A 16,519-nucleotide genomic window follows, 5' to 3' on the forward strand; every position below is an offset into this window, starting at 1 on the left:
TTGACTCCTCACTCCTTGGTGGGGGGCACCTCAGGGGCCTGAGGGGCACAGCTGGGCAAAGATGCAGGTACAGGGGCACAGGTGCCCTCCACCTTCTCAGCACTGAACCAGACACCTTCAGCAACATGTTTGGTGCCGGGGCAGGAGGAACTCCCCAGTCAAACAGAGGCAGAGTGTATGGTCTGACATCAGCTAAGCGGCCCCCAGCATCTGGGGCAACTGATGAGCCTCCCCAACCATTTTTTTTTTTTTTTTTGCTATACCCAGGGGTACTCGGGGCTTACTCCTGACTCTGCCTTCAGGGATCACTCTTGATGGTGCTTGGGAGTCCATATGAGATGTTGGGTATCAAACCCATGTCAGACACATGCAAGCAAATATCCTTCCCCTCTCTGGGGTGGTGAGCCTCTCTCTGAACTAGAAACTTAAACAAAAATAGTTTAAAAAACAATTTTAAATAATGAAAAATCTGAACTTACAATGACAATGGCCGGGATATAGCTCAGCAGTCGAGCACTTACCTTGTATGTGTGAGGCCCTGAGTTCAATCCCTGGCACCTGAAAGTAAGATGGCAGAGATGTGAATTCTATATGTATGCAATTAATGAAAAAATGCTTCGAAAATAAGTGACTCTCCTTCTTAGAGGCACCCAAACCTGTAACTAGATTATCATGAATCTACACAACCTGCTAATCTGGTAATGAGGAAGGCTGCTACATGGTTCCAAAAGCATTAGTAGGAAATGACAAAGCAACAACCTGGAAAACACTTTAACCAAGAAAATGCAGGAGCTCAATCACTGGATCCAAGTAACAATCCTGTGGCATGTACAGGCATCACAGCTATCAAGTTCAAACACGAACCAGAACAACAAAAAATGGACAATCCACAGAACAATTTGCTGCGACCAAACACTATCCACTCCCTAAAGCACAAAGCCAGAGTAGGCATCCAGCACTGTACCCCCACACTCTCAATCATTCCGATCAAAGACTGAGAGGGTCTGGAGCACTAGTGCAGTGGCAAGAGCATCTGCCTTGCACACAGCTGACTTGGATTAGATCCTGACACCACAAATGGTCCCAAAAGCCCTCCAGGTGTGATCCCTAAGTACAGAGCTAGCAACAGGTATGGTCCACTCTAAACTATTTTTTAATACAGGAGATCCAAGAAACAAAAATTAAAAGTGTAGCACATAAATGGACTGCACCCTGAACTAGAAATAAAAAAAATTGCTCCCAAAGACTTACGAAAACAAGGGGTGGGAGAGAGCACAGAAGTGGGTAGGGAGTTTTGCTTACACCTAGTAGACCCAGGCTTGATCCCCGGCCCCCCATTATGATCCCTCGAGTCAGCCAGGAGTCATTCTGAGCACAGAGACAAGAGCATTGCCAAGTATGCTCTCCCTCACAAAATAATTTTTTTAGAAAGAAAGAAACCTGAGAGGCTAGAGCCATAGCACAGCGGATAGGACATTTGCCTTGCATGTGGCCGAGGCGGGTTCGATTCCCAGCATGCCATATGGTCTGCGGAGCACCTCCAAGGAGTAATTCCTGAGCCAGGAGTAACCCCTGAGCATCGCTGGGTGTGACCCAAAGAGTTAAAAAAAGAAAGAAAGAAAGAATGAAACCTGACAAGTGTGCATTTAGGTTGTGGATTAGATCAAAGCCTGTCATTAAAGGAACTCACTGCATTCGGATCATTTGCATTGGCTTGTCCGCAATAGCTACGCTCTGCAAAGCACTGTAGCGCTGTCCTCCCGTTGTTCACCCATTTGCTCGAGTAGGCACCAGTAACGTCTCCACTGTGAGACTTGTTACTATTTTTGGCATATTGAATACGCCAGGGGGGCTTGTCAGGCTCTGCTGTGAGGGCGAGATACTCTCGGGAGCTTGCCAGGCTGAGAGGGATCGTTCTGCAAAACCAATAAAAATAAGAAAACAGCCGGAACCACAACCACAAAAAAGGCTGGGATCCAGCATAAAGGGCTGGAACACATCAGAAACCCGGGATTCTCGCCGAGCACTGTGCTGGGGGTAGTTACCCCAAGTGGGCGAAGATGCCAACATTAGAATAACCTCAACCTTTTCAAGGAACTGGGCAGGTGGAGAATCCGCCTCAGCGACCACGATCGCAGGGGCTGGGTAGAAACCACCCGGATCCCAACACGCTTCCCTCCCGCGAAGAGCTGCATCGGGGAACTCCAGCTCCTAATTAAACAGGACAAGCGGTGGGCGGTCGGCACCTGGACCCGGGACGACTGGACCCGAACCGTAGGGGAGCCTCGCTGCTGCCCGGGAGGAGCCGCCAGAGCGACGCTGGCCGCGCCCGGATCTGGCTCCAGCACCAGACGCCACGCCACGGAGCCGACTCGGGGGAGGCGGGAGCCCCCGGACCCGCCAACTCGAGTCCAGACCCTCCGCGCCGCCCAACGCCGCGGAGACTCCGCCCAGGGACAACGCGAGTCCCCACCCTCGGACTCTTGCAGCCTCCGCCCTCAGCCGCGCCTCCTCGCCCGCCCCAAACCTACGGACAGGGACTGCGGGCGCCTGGCGCATCTCGGGTTGCTAGAAAGAGTTGTCAGGAGCGCACCTTAACCACCTCAGACAGGGGACAGATGGCTGCGCAGGCGCCCTACTGCGGAGGGCAGTGCCTGCGACCCGCCAGAGCGGGACTACACTTCCCAGAATGCCCCACGCCGACCACCGGGAGCGCAGGCGGCTACCCCGACAGTGGACTACATTTCCCAGGAACCCGTACACCTCCCAACAGAAGTGCAGGTGCCTGACAGAACACTGGACTACATTTCCCAGAATCCCGCGCACCTCACAGCCCCACCCCCCGCCGCGGTAGTGCAGGTGATTAACGGAACACTGCACTCTCGAGCCTACACTTCCCAGAATTCTACGGGGCCAAACCATCACAGCCCGCCGTTTCCGTTAGGCTCCGGGGCGGGACCACCCGGAGCTCCGCCTGCAGGTCCCAGGATGCTGCAGGGGCGAACCCGCCGCGGTCCCACCTCCTGCGGGTGGAGCTGAACTGAGATGCGCCTCCCCGGAACGTTTGAGGCTAAGTAAGGACAGTACTTGCTTCTCCCATGTGTCGCGGCGGGTCAACCGTGTCCGCGTTGGGAGAATCACATTCTGCTCTCTGAAAGGCCTAGAAGCTTCGGGAGTTGTCGAGAATTTTGCGACGTTAAGTACTCAGTGGACTAGGAAAGCTCTAGTCAAGCCCGAAGACCCCCACGCAGAAGGGCAAGAGGGAAGCTGGCCTCCTAGGGCAGGACTGAAGCCAAAGGCAATTTGTGATTGCCAGAAGATAGTCCTTGCAAAACAAAAAATGTATGTAAAGCCAAACTTGACACAATCATCGAAAGACTGAAACTCTTAATTTAACAGAGGTTAGGGATGGGGGTTGTTAAAAACATGTTAAAACCCAGATGAGAAATAATCTATTTCATGTAATAACAAAATAGGTGGTAGAGATCATCGCAAATTAAGGAAGTTGTGCCGACGCCTTCCACGAAGATCAATCACCCTAGGTTTTGAGGAAAATTAATCGATGGTCTGGAGAGAGCGTGCGTTAAAGCACTTGCTTTGGACACCTGGGCTTAGTCTTCACGCTGCATTTCCTCCTCACTGGGCACGAAAAGAAGTATACCTGGGCACAGCTGGGTGTGCCCACCTCAAGCAAACAAAAAGCCTTTATTATAATGACAAAGAAGAAATGACATATGAAAAATTGCCCTCGTTAGAAATGAACGGTGGGTCAGAAATAGAGTACTGGGGCTAAGATCCGTGTATTCACCGCACCCAGCAGACAAGCTTTAGATCCAGTGTCACCACATTTTTACCCCCTGTACAGCCGGGAGTGATCCTGAGCATAGCAGGGTGCAGTCCAAAAACAAAGAGAAATAAGGCCAAAAAAAGGAAAATATTACTATGAGGCTATTGTATAAGACATTCGCTGTATAAATATTTGTAAATGTCAATGAAGTACATTTCTGAAAAATACAGCTACCATGAACTAATCATTGATAAAGCAAAGGAAACTTCAGTTTCAAATTGAAATGTGAGACTATGAACAAATTCTACTGAAGTGCTACTGGAACTTGTATCCAATAAACTTGTCAAGTTGACTATGTAGATATCCTTCTGTAATTTCTATACATTTCATTAAAATATTAGTGGGACCAGGGTGAAAATACAAATGACAAAAATACATTTGTTATAATATTAGTGGGACCAGGGTGAAAATACAAATGACAAAAATACATTTGTCTTGCATGCAGTGGACCCTGGCTCTATCCCCAGCATCCCATATGTTCCCCTGAACACCTAAAGGAGTAATTCCTCAGTGCAGAGCCAGAAGTAGCCCTTAATTATCGCTGGGTGTGACCCCAAAAATAAGCATAAATAAATATTAGCCACCCAGAATACTGTCTGAAACCAATTAGTATAAAGTCTCATATCAACAATATTTCCTCTTACATGCCTATGGTAGTTTAATTTATAATTATGATAGAGCATCATAAAAAGTTATGTGAAAATGATCTTCCAAAATAACTTTATTAGGGAGTCACACCCAGAGGTGCTTAGGGATCACTCCTGACAAAGTTCTAGGGGCCATATGGGACGCAGTGATTCGATCCCAGGTGGGTATTGTGTAAGGCATTCCCATTCCCTGCTATACCATTTTTCTTATCATAACATTCTTTTTTGAAACTGGATTTCAGTCCATTTCAAAATTTTGCATTTATACATGACTACAAAACATCGTATTATGAGGTCTTAACTGCAAGAGATTATGTACTGTTTTTTCCAAATTATTTGTAATATTCCACATTCAATGAGAAAATATTACTTATGAGGGTGGGGGAAATCAATAGTAGAACAAATGTTTAGCACATTAATGCCACAAGTTGGATCCCTGGAAATGAACCCTTGAAAATGACCAGGGTTGAGGCTGGAGAAATAGTACAGTGGGTCAGCTGCATACAGCCGTGTTTGATCTCCACCATTCACTATATTCCCCTTGCACCACCAGGAGCAATTCCTGTGTGCAGAACCAGAAGTAAGCCCTGAGCATCACTGGATATGGCAAAAAAGGAAAAAAATACCAGGGTATAACCCTAGTGACCCCATCTCTAGTTGTGGTGTCTGGCTCGGGCTGTCCCCATCATGGCGGGCAAATACTGAACTAAGTTCTACTGGGAATGGCCATGGGTTCCAGCACTGTGACCCTATTAGGAAAAAGCAACAATTTATGAAATAAAATAGGTACTATAGAGCATCTGCTGATGAAAATCACTAAAGAATTCTTTTTATGAACCTTATGCATGTACATATACACATGGCAAATTATGCTACAAAGGCTACATGATCAAAGTTCATGCTACATACATCTTTGCCAAGCAGCTATTTGTAATTTTTTAAAAATTTATGGTGAAAATCCAAACAGTGGCTCCAACATTAAAAATATTCTCTACCACATAGCTAGCTACCTGGGTATCTGTTATCTCAAAGACTTGAGGTTAAATATAGCAAACCCAAAACTTTTATATGTACATTTACTCCCATTAACAAAATTCACTGACATCACTGATGATATACTTTTTTGGGGAACAACCAGAAATCATCCCTGGTGGGCTTGGAGGATCATACAGGATATGGAGATTGAATCCAGGGTGGCCGTGTGAAAATCAAGTGCCCTATCCACTGTACTATCTCTGCAAGCCCCAATGCTCATATTTTTAGCTCACAATTATAATTTCGAATTTTCAAAGCAAAGAGTCTCTATCCAGAATTATACAGGTTTCCCAAAACTATGCTTTACTACCAGGAAGGAAAACCATGCTTCGCCCTTACCCAACATTAACTTGATACAACTATCCAACTCCCACTTTTTAAAAAATTTCCTTCAAGTATAGGGGTATAAGGAGGACAGGAATATATGGCCAAGCCCCCATCTGAGAAAATATGATAAAGAAATGGTACACAGAGGATTAGAGGGGTCGCACAATGTTAGAGTATAAACTTTGCATGCAGGAGCCTCACATTCAATCCCCAGCACTGAAGGACTCCCCAAAAACTGAGCCCCTCACACTTGGTGTGCCCCGCCAACCAAAAACAAAGAGTACCATGAAACCACCTCATGATAGTTATGTAATTTTCTATGTTTCAACAAATGTGTGCTTTTCTTGATTAATTTTACTTTGCAGGCATACTCAGGATTCAGTGTCCATATATTATAATGAATACAGCATACATTCTGCCCTCTGATTAGTGAGAGATACCGAGCATATTAAGATCATACAATTTCAGTGGCAAAGTAAGTACAAGCCCTCAGGGAGCTTACAATTTTGGCATACCATCTGCAGACTTATGGCATGCCCATCTGTAACTTTTCCACTGAAAGCCAAATTATTTTCCTTTGGAAATATTCTCCTAATTCACATCTTACAAACATCAAAGTTGATATTTAAGAGCAGTTTGGACATGATTTTTTTTTTTAAAAAGCCTTCCTTCCTGTGGCAGTACCTCCTCTTCCAACAGTTCTTTGGTATTTTCATTCTCATTGCTCTCACAAAGTACCTCACTAGCATGGATTCTGTGATGACTTTCAAGGTTCAATTACCAATTAAAGTTCTTGCAGCAGACCTCACAATTGTACGGTTTCTCCCCAGTGTGAATTCTGATGAGACTGGTGCTATGACGACCAACTGAAGACTTTACCACATACCTCACATTGAATCTGAAGACTGGAGGCCTGACTGAAGTGCTTGCCGTACTCTTCATACTTGTATGGCTTCTCCCCCATATGCACCCTCTGATGCATGTCAAGATTCAACTCCACTTGAAGCCTTTCCCACACTCCTCACATTTGTAGGGATTCTCTCCAGTGTGGACTTTCTGATGGGCCTGCAGGTTAAGAACTGCAACTGAAGCTTTTCTCACATGCTTCACATTTGAATGGTTTCTCCCCACTGTGAACTTGCTGGTGGGCCAACAGACTTGAGGCCTGCCTGAAGACTTTCCCACACTCCTCACAATGATACGGTTTCTCTCCTGTGTGGACTCTGTGCCCCCATAACCATGCCACAGAACTCCGTGCCAGGCTGTTCTCACTCAGAGGTCCCCAAAGGGGAGCAGGTGGGAGCCCTCCCCACCCCAAGGAACCCAGCCCTGGCAGCCAACCTCCACTACCCAACCACCACCACACTTCAGAACACTTTCTAGATGCTTGGGCCAAGCCTCACGCTGGAGTGAAGTCCCACAGAACTCAGGCAATGCAGAACTTGGTGACCTTGGACTCTGGACTCAATGGAACCGGGAGCAGAAATCCTCTGCCTGCTTACCCAGGGGTCACACCCATAAGCCACACCCTGTCGGCACCAGATAATCTCACTGACCACCCTCCAGAACTCACAGCTGCTCCTCTCCAATGGGAGTATAAAAAACCATGCCACCGGACTCCGCACCAGGTGGTTCTCATTTGGGGTGCCCCAGAGTGGGGAGGGCGGGAACCCTCCCTGCCCCAAGGGACCCAGTCCAGGCAGCTGACCTCCACTACCCAGCTGCCACCATGCTCCAGGACGCATTCCAGACCGCTCAGCCACTCGTGGCCTTATAAGACACTTCCTTCCCATTTTCCATAATTGCCACACCATGTTTGATGGAGTTCAGACAGTGGGCAACAAGTTATCAAATTAAAGAAATATATGCCTCTCGGAGAGCCCGGCAAGCTACCAAAAGTATCCTGCTCACATGGGTAGAGCCTGGCAAGCTCCCCGTGGCGTATTCGATATGCCAAAGCCAGTACCTATAACAGGTCTCATTCCTCTGACCCTGAAAGAGCCTCCAATCATTGGGAAAAGACGAGTAAGGAGAGGCTGCTAAAATCTCAGGGCTGGGATGAATAGAAATGTTACTGGTGCCCGCTGGAGCAAATCAACAAACAACAGGATGACAGTGATACAGTGACAGTGGATTCTACAGTGGATTTTTTTTCTTTTTGGGTCACACCCAGCGATGCTCAGGGGTTATTCCTGGCTCTTCACTCAGGAATTACTCCTGGCGGTGCTTGGGGGACCATATGGGATGCCAGGGTTGAACCCAGGTCGGCTGCGTGCAAGGCATACGCCCTACCCACTATGCTATTGCTCCAACTCCTACAGTGGATTTTCTTGTATGGTTTCTCACCTATGACTTCCATGATATGCTTGAATGATAAATGAAGCCCCTACAACACACATTACATGCATATGGTTTCTCTCCTCTGTGGAATCTCCTATGGATCTGAAACTGTGATGGCTGAATGAAGCTTTTCCCACAGTCCTGGCATTTGTATGCTTTTTTTCCCCTGGTGTGTAGTCTTGGATGGCTGTAAAGATTAGAACTACAAATGAAGCACTTCTCATATTCTAAGCATTTGTATGGTTCCTCTCCTGTGAGATCTGTGCAATGATTAAGTGCTAATCTAAGATGGAAGCTTTTACCACATCAGTTACACTTGAATGGTTTCTCTCCGGTGTGGATTCTCTGATGTTCCTGAAGATGCAAGTCATGAATGAAAGCCCTTTCATACTCCCTGCAGTTGTATGGTTTCTCTCCTGTGTGGCCTTTACAATGAACATGATGGCTGAAGCCTTTCCCACACTGCTCACATTTAAATTATTTCTCTACAGTGTGGACTTCCTGATACACTTGCACATGTGAACTGACTGAATTCTTTGCCACACTCATCATGCTTATACCGTGTCTTTCCCAAGTGAACTCTCTGATGAATACAAAGTGCGGAGCTGTAACAGAAGCTTTTTCCCCAGTCACTGCATGTATGAGACTTCTCTTCTGAGTGAATCTGTTGATGAAGATCAAAGTTGGAGACATCTCTGAAGGCTTTTTTATAGTCATTATTCTGATAAGGTTTCTAGGCTGACTGAGTTACAGGCATTCTAGCCCCAACATGGCAGGCAGGTTTGTAGAATTGTGAACTTTTCAACATGGAGTCTTAACACTGGGTTACATCACTTGCGATTTGTTGCCAGATCTGCCAGCAGCAGAGTTTATAGGATTCAGCTTCTGAAACTGTCTCATTTTGGACTTTGCCCCCTGTTAGGACAGGAAATTCAGAAATATGGAAAACTCAAGGCTTTGTTCAACATTTTTATTTCTTGGTTTTGAGCCCCTCCTAGCAGCATGCAGGGTTGACTCCTCCTCTGTGCTCAGGCATCACTCCTGTCAGGGTTCAGGGGGCCATAAAGAGTGCAAGGAATCAAACCTGGGTTGGCCGTATGTAAGGAATGTGCCCAACCTGCTGTGCGATCTCCCCAACCCCTTGGCTGATCACTGCTAGATTTCACACATAGAAGTCAGTCATACTTATTGAATTTTAAATTTATGACATAATCAATTTCTCTTCCATTTTGTATCATGTGTTTTATTCATACGCCTAAGGAAGCCAAGAGGTGGTTCCCAAAGCTTCTGTCCAATAGGTAAAGGTAAGGCAAAGGCCCTCCCGTTGTTCGTCGATTTGCTCGAGTGGGCCCAGTAACGTCTCCATTGGAGACTTTGTTGTTACTGTGTTTGGCATATCGAATACATCACAGGGAACTTGCCAGGCTCTGCCATGTGGGCGAGATACTCTCGGTAGCTTGCCGGGCTCTCCGAGAGGGGTGGAGGAATCGAACTCGGGTCGGCCATGTTGGCTGCGTGCAAGGGAAACGCCCTACCGCTGTGCTATCGCTCCAGCCTATTCTGTCCAATAAGCATAAAAAAAATCCACTGAACTACACCAAGTCTCCAGTATGAGGAACAAGATAGAGTATAGAGGCTGGAGCTATAGTACAGTAGGGAGGGTACTTACCTTGCACACAGTGAACCCAGGTTCAATCCCCAGCATTCCATATGGTCCCCCAGCATGGCTAGGAGTAGTACTGAGCAAAGAGCCAGGAATAATCCTTGGTGTGGCCCCAAAACAAAAACAAAAAATCACAAAGATACAGTATAGATTTTATTTCTATAAATCAGCGATTCAAATTCATCACATATGGCTGCTTGCTTCTATTAAATTCCAATTACAAAATCTTAACTATTATATTGTGTAGTTAGTAAGAAGAATCAAAAGTTATATAGAGAACAAAATATAAGCCATATAAGCCAACTAGAAGTAGGGGAAGCAGTAACACGTACACGTTAGATTCATACTATGTATGTATACTAAATAGTATTCTGAATATGCATTTAAAGTATAACCAAAAATTATGCTAATATGTGTACTACGTCTTCCTTTTCCATAGTGGTACACCTGAGATGTGGGGACAGTATCTGCAGACTTTTTCATGGGGATGACAATCAGCAGGGCCCCAGGAGATGCATTCACTCCTAGTACTGCTCAGAGCTGGTGCCCAGCATAGTGACACACAGGGACCACCAACCGTATATTTGGCAGTGCTGAGGATAGGGCAGGGGAACGGAGCACTGAGGATCAAGCTTAAGGCACTAAACATGCCAGGCATGTGCTCCATTATTTGGATTATCTCCTGGCATCTGTAAATTTTGACCACTCCTGGGGCCACTGCAATAGTACAGCAGGCAGGGCACCTGCCTTGCATATGGCTGACTGCAGTCTGATCCCTGTGGTCCCTGAGCACCTCTGGGAGTAATTCCTGAGTATAGAGCCAGGAGTAACCCGAGTATCGCTGGACTGTGGCCAAAACACAAAAACAAAAACAAACAAAAAAACCCCGACATACAAATTCAGGTGACCTCCAAGGGTCCCAAAGGTACTAGCCTACTACCCCCGTTTCAGGGAAAAAACATTACTCAGCACAGCCCTAGAAATGTACCTTCTCAAAGTGATCAAACAAGTGTACCTGAGGCTACTTCTGTGTCCCCACTCCGGATTATTCCAGAGGCTCTTGGGCTCGGGGGCAGTATCATACCCTCCTCCCCACTTTGAGAAAGACTCCAGAAAGAAAAGCACCAAGTTGACATCACACACAACCACGCCCACCACTCTCAGGGTTGGCCACTCCTAGGTCCTGCTGCTACTTCTCCTGGGGCTGCTCCTCATTACAAATGCCTTCTGAGTGGAATGGATTGTGGGAAAAGAGAAAAGTCCCGTGAACAGCCCAAGACTAGTATGTCAAATAGACATAAGAAAGGCACAATCTCCTGAACAGGTTTCCTACTGCCTGCTGATTAATCCTTCCAAAGGCAGTGCTTTCACACACTGGAAAAAAGCCTTGTTGAAGAACCACAGCTGCTTATCATTCGACAAAGATGCATACACTTCCATCCCAGAACACAAACTAATGCCAATGTCTATACAAAGCTCCACCCAGCACTTTTGCATCACACAATATTGTCCACCTTTTGCAGAAATGTATCCTGTTCTTCCCAACAAACTCAAATGTTCTCCTTTTTTATTTAAAATGACTGCCACATAAGTTAGGTTCACAGATGTGGCGATGATCTGGAGACCCTGAAAGCATTCAACACCTGAGGAAGGATCCTGTGCCAGTTCAAGGGGCTAATAGTCCATTCCAGAGGGCAAGGGGCTCACCCAGGGAGATCAGGTTCCGGAAGTTCTCCAGCATCAAATCCCGGTACAGTTTCTGCTGGAAGGGCTCCAGCAGCCCCAGCTCCTCCTCCGAGAAGGCCACGGCCACATCTTGGAATGTCACCACCTCCTGCTACAATCACACACAACCTGAGTTACAGATAATGTCCCTGGGAGAGTAGGGGACACACAGTAGGGCAGGAGGGAGAGGGTCGCCTGGTACATGAGGGACTGCACCACCAGTACTGTCCCCTCTGCCCTGTCACAGTGACACTCCAACCCCACAATCAAGGCATGCACCCTAACCCTGGCATTATCTCCCTGCCCCAGCTGGTGCTTTCTGAATGTCATAAGGACTTCAAAATTAAGCTTAAAAGGAGGTCACTGCGATGATCTCTTTTCCTTTGTACAAAGTTAATTCCCCCGCCCTTGTGTCTATGGTGTGCTATCGACAATATGCATAACAAAACATTCCTAATGATACACAGATAACCAAAACGATGAGAAAGAGCATTGAACAGATCTTATGCCTAATATCTGCAGTCAGTTTCCAGGTTGCCCAGTGAGAACAGTCAGAGGTGAGCCCCCTACAACCATAACTACTGCACCCTCAGCTGACCAGGCTTTACCTCTGGGTAGGGTGGGGTGATGAGGCTGCTGAATTTGAACCCCGAGTTTCACAGAGGCAAGTGTTGCCCTCTAAGCGGCATCTCCGCCACATAAGGTTTCATTTTTCCTCAAATAATGCCAACAGTGCCCAGAAACATTTACCACATCCGTGCGAATAGTGTTTGAGGGCCCTTGGCTCTCCAGAAGAACCTGTGTTCTTATGTGGAATCAAACCAAAGAGACAGCAGGTCTGGGCATGAGAAACCTCCATCCTTCCTTGAGAAAAGTTTTGACTCTCAGGGGCCCAAGTGATAGTATAATGGGTTACATTTGCCTTACATGTGGTTTGATCCAGCACCTCATGTGGTTTCCCAAGCCACACCAGGAGTGATGTAAGCCCCCAAAACAGAGCTAGAAGCCCTGAATACAGCCAGGTGTTACCCCAAAACGAACAAACAAAAAGAAATAAAACCAGAGGAAATGGAACTTTCAGGGGCTGGAATGACAGTACAGTAAGAAGGGTATTTGCCTTCCAGCTGGCTAACCCAGATTAAACCCTGGCATTACATAGATGATCATGACCAGGAGTGATTCCTGAGTGCAGAGCCAGGAGTAAAACCTGAGGATCCTTGGAAATGGCCCAATAAAGCCAAAAAAGAAAAAGAAAACTCTGAAGACAAACAGCCCAAGTCCCAACCACCTTACCTCCCTGAAGGAAACCCTCGTACCCCTGAGAGACTGAGTGGCACTGTCACAGCTAGAAAGGCAACCCTGACTCACCTTGAACCTGCTCATGTTTTCTTCACCTTCCCTCCGAGATGCAGAGTCCTGGCCTGGGAGACCAGAAGGAGAGAAAATTCAGTGGCAGCCTCCAGCTGACCCCAGGGGGCTGCTCGCAGTCAAGGACCAGTGTCTATGCCCACAAACTGCCTCTGGAGCCATTAAGCTCATTAACAGCCATGATCCAGACATTCACAAGTAAATCTCAGAAGAGAGAGAAACACACTACGGAGATGCCTCTGGACCCCAGAGTCACTGTCCAGTTAAAAATTTAATTCTAGCTGTATCACCCTATTTAAAATCTTAGAATTCCCAGAATCTTAGCATTCCTGGACATCTCATACTCAATATAAGGGCTTAATGGTTCCAGGGTGATCACTCACTTTCCTCTAAGGAAACTTTCTGGGAACATCTATCTTTAGTGGATTATTCATAACAAGCAATACAAAATAAATAATGTTCTGCTTCGGGGGCAGGCTTGGAGGATCAGGGTGGAATAATTCGAAATATTATGGTGGGAGGGTATAATGGTGGTGTTGGAATATTAAGTGTAATCGATTACTGTGAACAACTTTATTAAAATAAAATTCTAAAAAATAAAAAAGGACCAGTGTCTGCTCCTCCCTTCTTGGTCGGGGCACCTGCAGGGAACTGAGAGGCACAGCTGGGCATGGATACAGGTACAGGATCACTAAAGGGAGCAACCTGCCCCCCCTCAGCATCATGTTTGGGGCTGGTGCAGGAAGGACTCCCCAGTCGAACACGAGGCAGGGTCTGACATCAGCTAAGCAGCCCCCAGCACAGCTCTGACAAACCATGATCCTCTGAGCCTCCATCCTGTCCCCTGCAAGGGAGGAGCGGCAGGCCCGGGGTGGGGAGCACTGGCTAGGCAGAGCAGGCAGGGTGGATATCTCTAGCCCTGCTACAGAGCTGGATGCCTCTATTCACCCCAGACAGAGCCCAGACACGTGATCCTGACCCAAAGAGCACAGTGAGATCCTCGGTCTGACTCTCTGGTACTGTCCTGAGTCTTGTTGCTGAACAAAAGACGGCACTTGCTTTGAAAGTGTTGCATCCAGGTTCAATCCCCGGCACCACATAAGGTCCCCCAAGTCCCACCAGGAGTGAGCCCCGAGCAACACAAAAAAAAAAAAAAAAGTAACAAAGAGCTGAACACACTCAAGTGTGCTTAGGACCGCGTTGTCCTGACTCCAGCCTTCTCTACAGACAAACGCACCTTCCGTGGTTTTCTCCTTTGGGGAGATGCTTCTGACTGGCTTTACACGACTCCTGGCCGTGCTGGGGATCGCACCGGGTCGCCTGCAAGCAAGAGTGAGCACCTTAACCCCTGTATCACCTCCCTGCTGGACAACCTCACTCTTAAAGGGAGCCGGCGGCGTGGGGGAGAGAGGGAGGGGAAGACACCCAGGTTTTCTTCTCAGGCCATAACAGGACGAAGAGAGCGAACCCCGAGTCCACGACGTCAGGGCCGACACACCTGAGCCGGCTGCCCCGCGGGCCAGAGAAAGCCCACGGCCGGGTTTCCGCGCCCCGCCTGCGCCGCCGCCCGGGAGCAGCCGCCAGAGCGACGCTGGCCGCGCCCCGCTCGGGCCCTTGCACCGGCGGCCGGAGACGCCGCACGACCGAGCCGGCCCAGGGGCCGCGGGACCCCAGGAAGCCGCCAACTTGAGCCCAGACCCGCCGCGCCGCGGAGGCTCCCCCGACCCTCGACCCTCACAGTCTCCGCCCTCAGCCGCGAATCCTCGCCCGCCCCAAACCTACACGCGGGACAGCGGACGGCTCGCGCGTCTCGGGTAGCTGGAAACTGTCGACAGGAGCGCACCGGAACCACCTCAGCCCGGGGAAAGATGGCCGCGCAGGCGTCCTACCGCGGGCGGCAGTGCCTGAAACCGGCCGGAGCGCCGGGACTACATTTCCCAGAATGCCCCACACCAGCCGCCGGGGGTGGGGGCAGGCGCCTGACAGAACACGGGACTACATTTCCCAGAATCCCTCGTACCTCATACCGCCCTGGGGCTAAACCGTCACAACCCGCCGTTTCCGTTAGGCTCCGGGGCGGGACCACCCGGAGCTCCGCCTACAGATCCCTGGATGAGGCAGGGGAGAACCCGTGGCGGTCCCGCCTCCTGCGGGTGAAACTGGACTGAGCAGCAATCCCCGGGAACGTTCGAGGCTAAGTGAGGACCGCGCTTGCTTCTCACTCCGTGTCGCGGGGGTCAGGCGTGTCCGCGTTGGGAGTCACATTCTGCTCTCTGAAAGGCCCAGAAGCTTCGGGCGTTGTCGAGAGCTTTGGCGACGTAAAGTGCTCAGTGGACTAGGTAGAACCTAGGTCAAGCCGGAAGACCCCAGCGAAGAAGACAAGAGGGAAGTGGGCCTTCTAGGGCCACGCAGAAGCCAGAGTGCAATTTGTGATTGCCAGAAGGTGAACTTGTGTTGTTAGCGTTTTAGGGTCCTTGCAGAAGCAAAAGGAACCCTGACTGACGAAAGAGGACATCATCCTCAGACTTAAATCCTGCCTCCAGGATGATCGATGAAAGGGTTGGAAGAGGAGCAGTGGTATTTTAAAAAGAGGTTTTATGTCAATTCATTAAAATGACCTTTAAAATTATGCCATTGAAGGGCTGGGGTTGGAGCGTGGTAGAGCATTTGCGTTGCACGTATTAAATCCTGGGTTCAATCCCCAGGACCACGAAAGACTAGAATCAAGTAAGTTGTGTCATGGCAAAGAGAGGTCTCAACAGGTTAGAACACAGGCTTTGTGTGAGGCAGAGCTGTCCCTGGCACTGTAGGAGGTTCAAGAAGAACTGAGCAGGAGGTAGCCAAGAATCACTGGGTATGACCAAACCACCACCACCAACAACAACCCCATCACTGTGTGCACTGCTGTAGTCAGTACACAAGTATCTTCTGACTCCAATCTGGTAACCTTCCATGGGTGATGCAGAATGGCCAGAGTCTGCTGTCAAATACCAACAATGAGTACCTAGTGTCATATTTCTTCTTTGGAGCCTTTTTTTAATAGATAAATTTAAAAAATAATCACTTTTAAAATGTATTTTCTGGGCCGCACACACCCAGTGGTGCTCAGGATGGACTCCTGGCTCTGTGCTCAGGGATCATTCTTGGTGGGGCTCAGAGTATACATATGTCCCAGGGATGGAACCTGAGTCAGCCTTGAGCAAAACAAGGGCTCTCCCCACTGTACTGGCTCTGGACCCTTCTTTGGAGTTCTCTCTCTGAGAGTGCTTATTTTCAATCTTCAGTGTCCGTGAATTAGTTTTACATAGGGGAGGAGGGCAGGAAACTACATCTGTCATTGCTCAAGGTTGCTTCTGCAGTACTCAGGGACTGTGCAGTGAAAGGGAGTGAGCCTCGGGTACTTCAGTCCCTCCATGCAAGCAGGATCTCCAGCTCGCTGAGTCATTTTCCTGGTTCCAGGTGATTTTTTTTGGTTTTGTTTTCATTTTTGTTTTGGGGCCATACTCAGCTGTGCTCAGGGTTGACTCCTGGTTCTGTGCTCAGGGGTCACTACTAGTGGAACTCAGG

General features: G+C 48.3%; 1 protein-coding gene and 1 pseudogene across 2 annotated transcripts in view; both read right to left on the minus strand.

Annotated features, from left to right (window-relative positions):
• LOC130044372 (zinc finger protein 226-like) overlaps positions 1-16,519 on the minus strand; it is a 30,312-nt gene that overhangs the window by 6,243 nt on the left and 7,550 nt on the right. Inside the window, exons 1-2 of one of the 2 annotated variants that reach the window (XM_056137092.1) lie at positions 14,735-14,757; positions 522-558 (exon numbers count right to left, since the gene is read on the minus strand). The exons of the other annotated variant lie outside the window; for it this stretch is intronic. The gene's annotated coding sequence lies outside the window, so the exon portion shown is untranslated. Of the gene's footprint in view, positions 1-521; positions 559-14,734; positions 14,758-16,519 lie in introns of those variants that run through there. 2 annotated transcript variants of the gene reach the window in all.
• On the minus strand, positions 9-14,267 carry LOC130044413 (zinc finger protein 235-like; annotated as a pseudogene).

This window comes from Sorex fumeus, unplaced genomic scaffold (assembly GCF_029834395.1).
Source record: "Sorex fumeus unplaced genomic scaffold, SorFum_2.1 ptg000122l, whole genome shotgun sequence".
NCBI lineage: Eukaryota > Metazoa > Chordata > Mammalia > Eulipotyphla > Soricidae > Sorex > Sorex fumeus.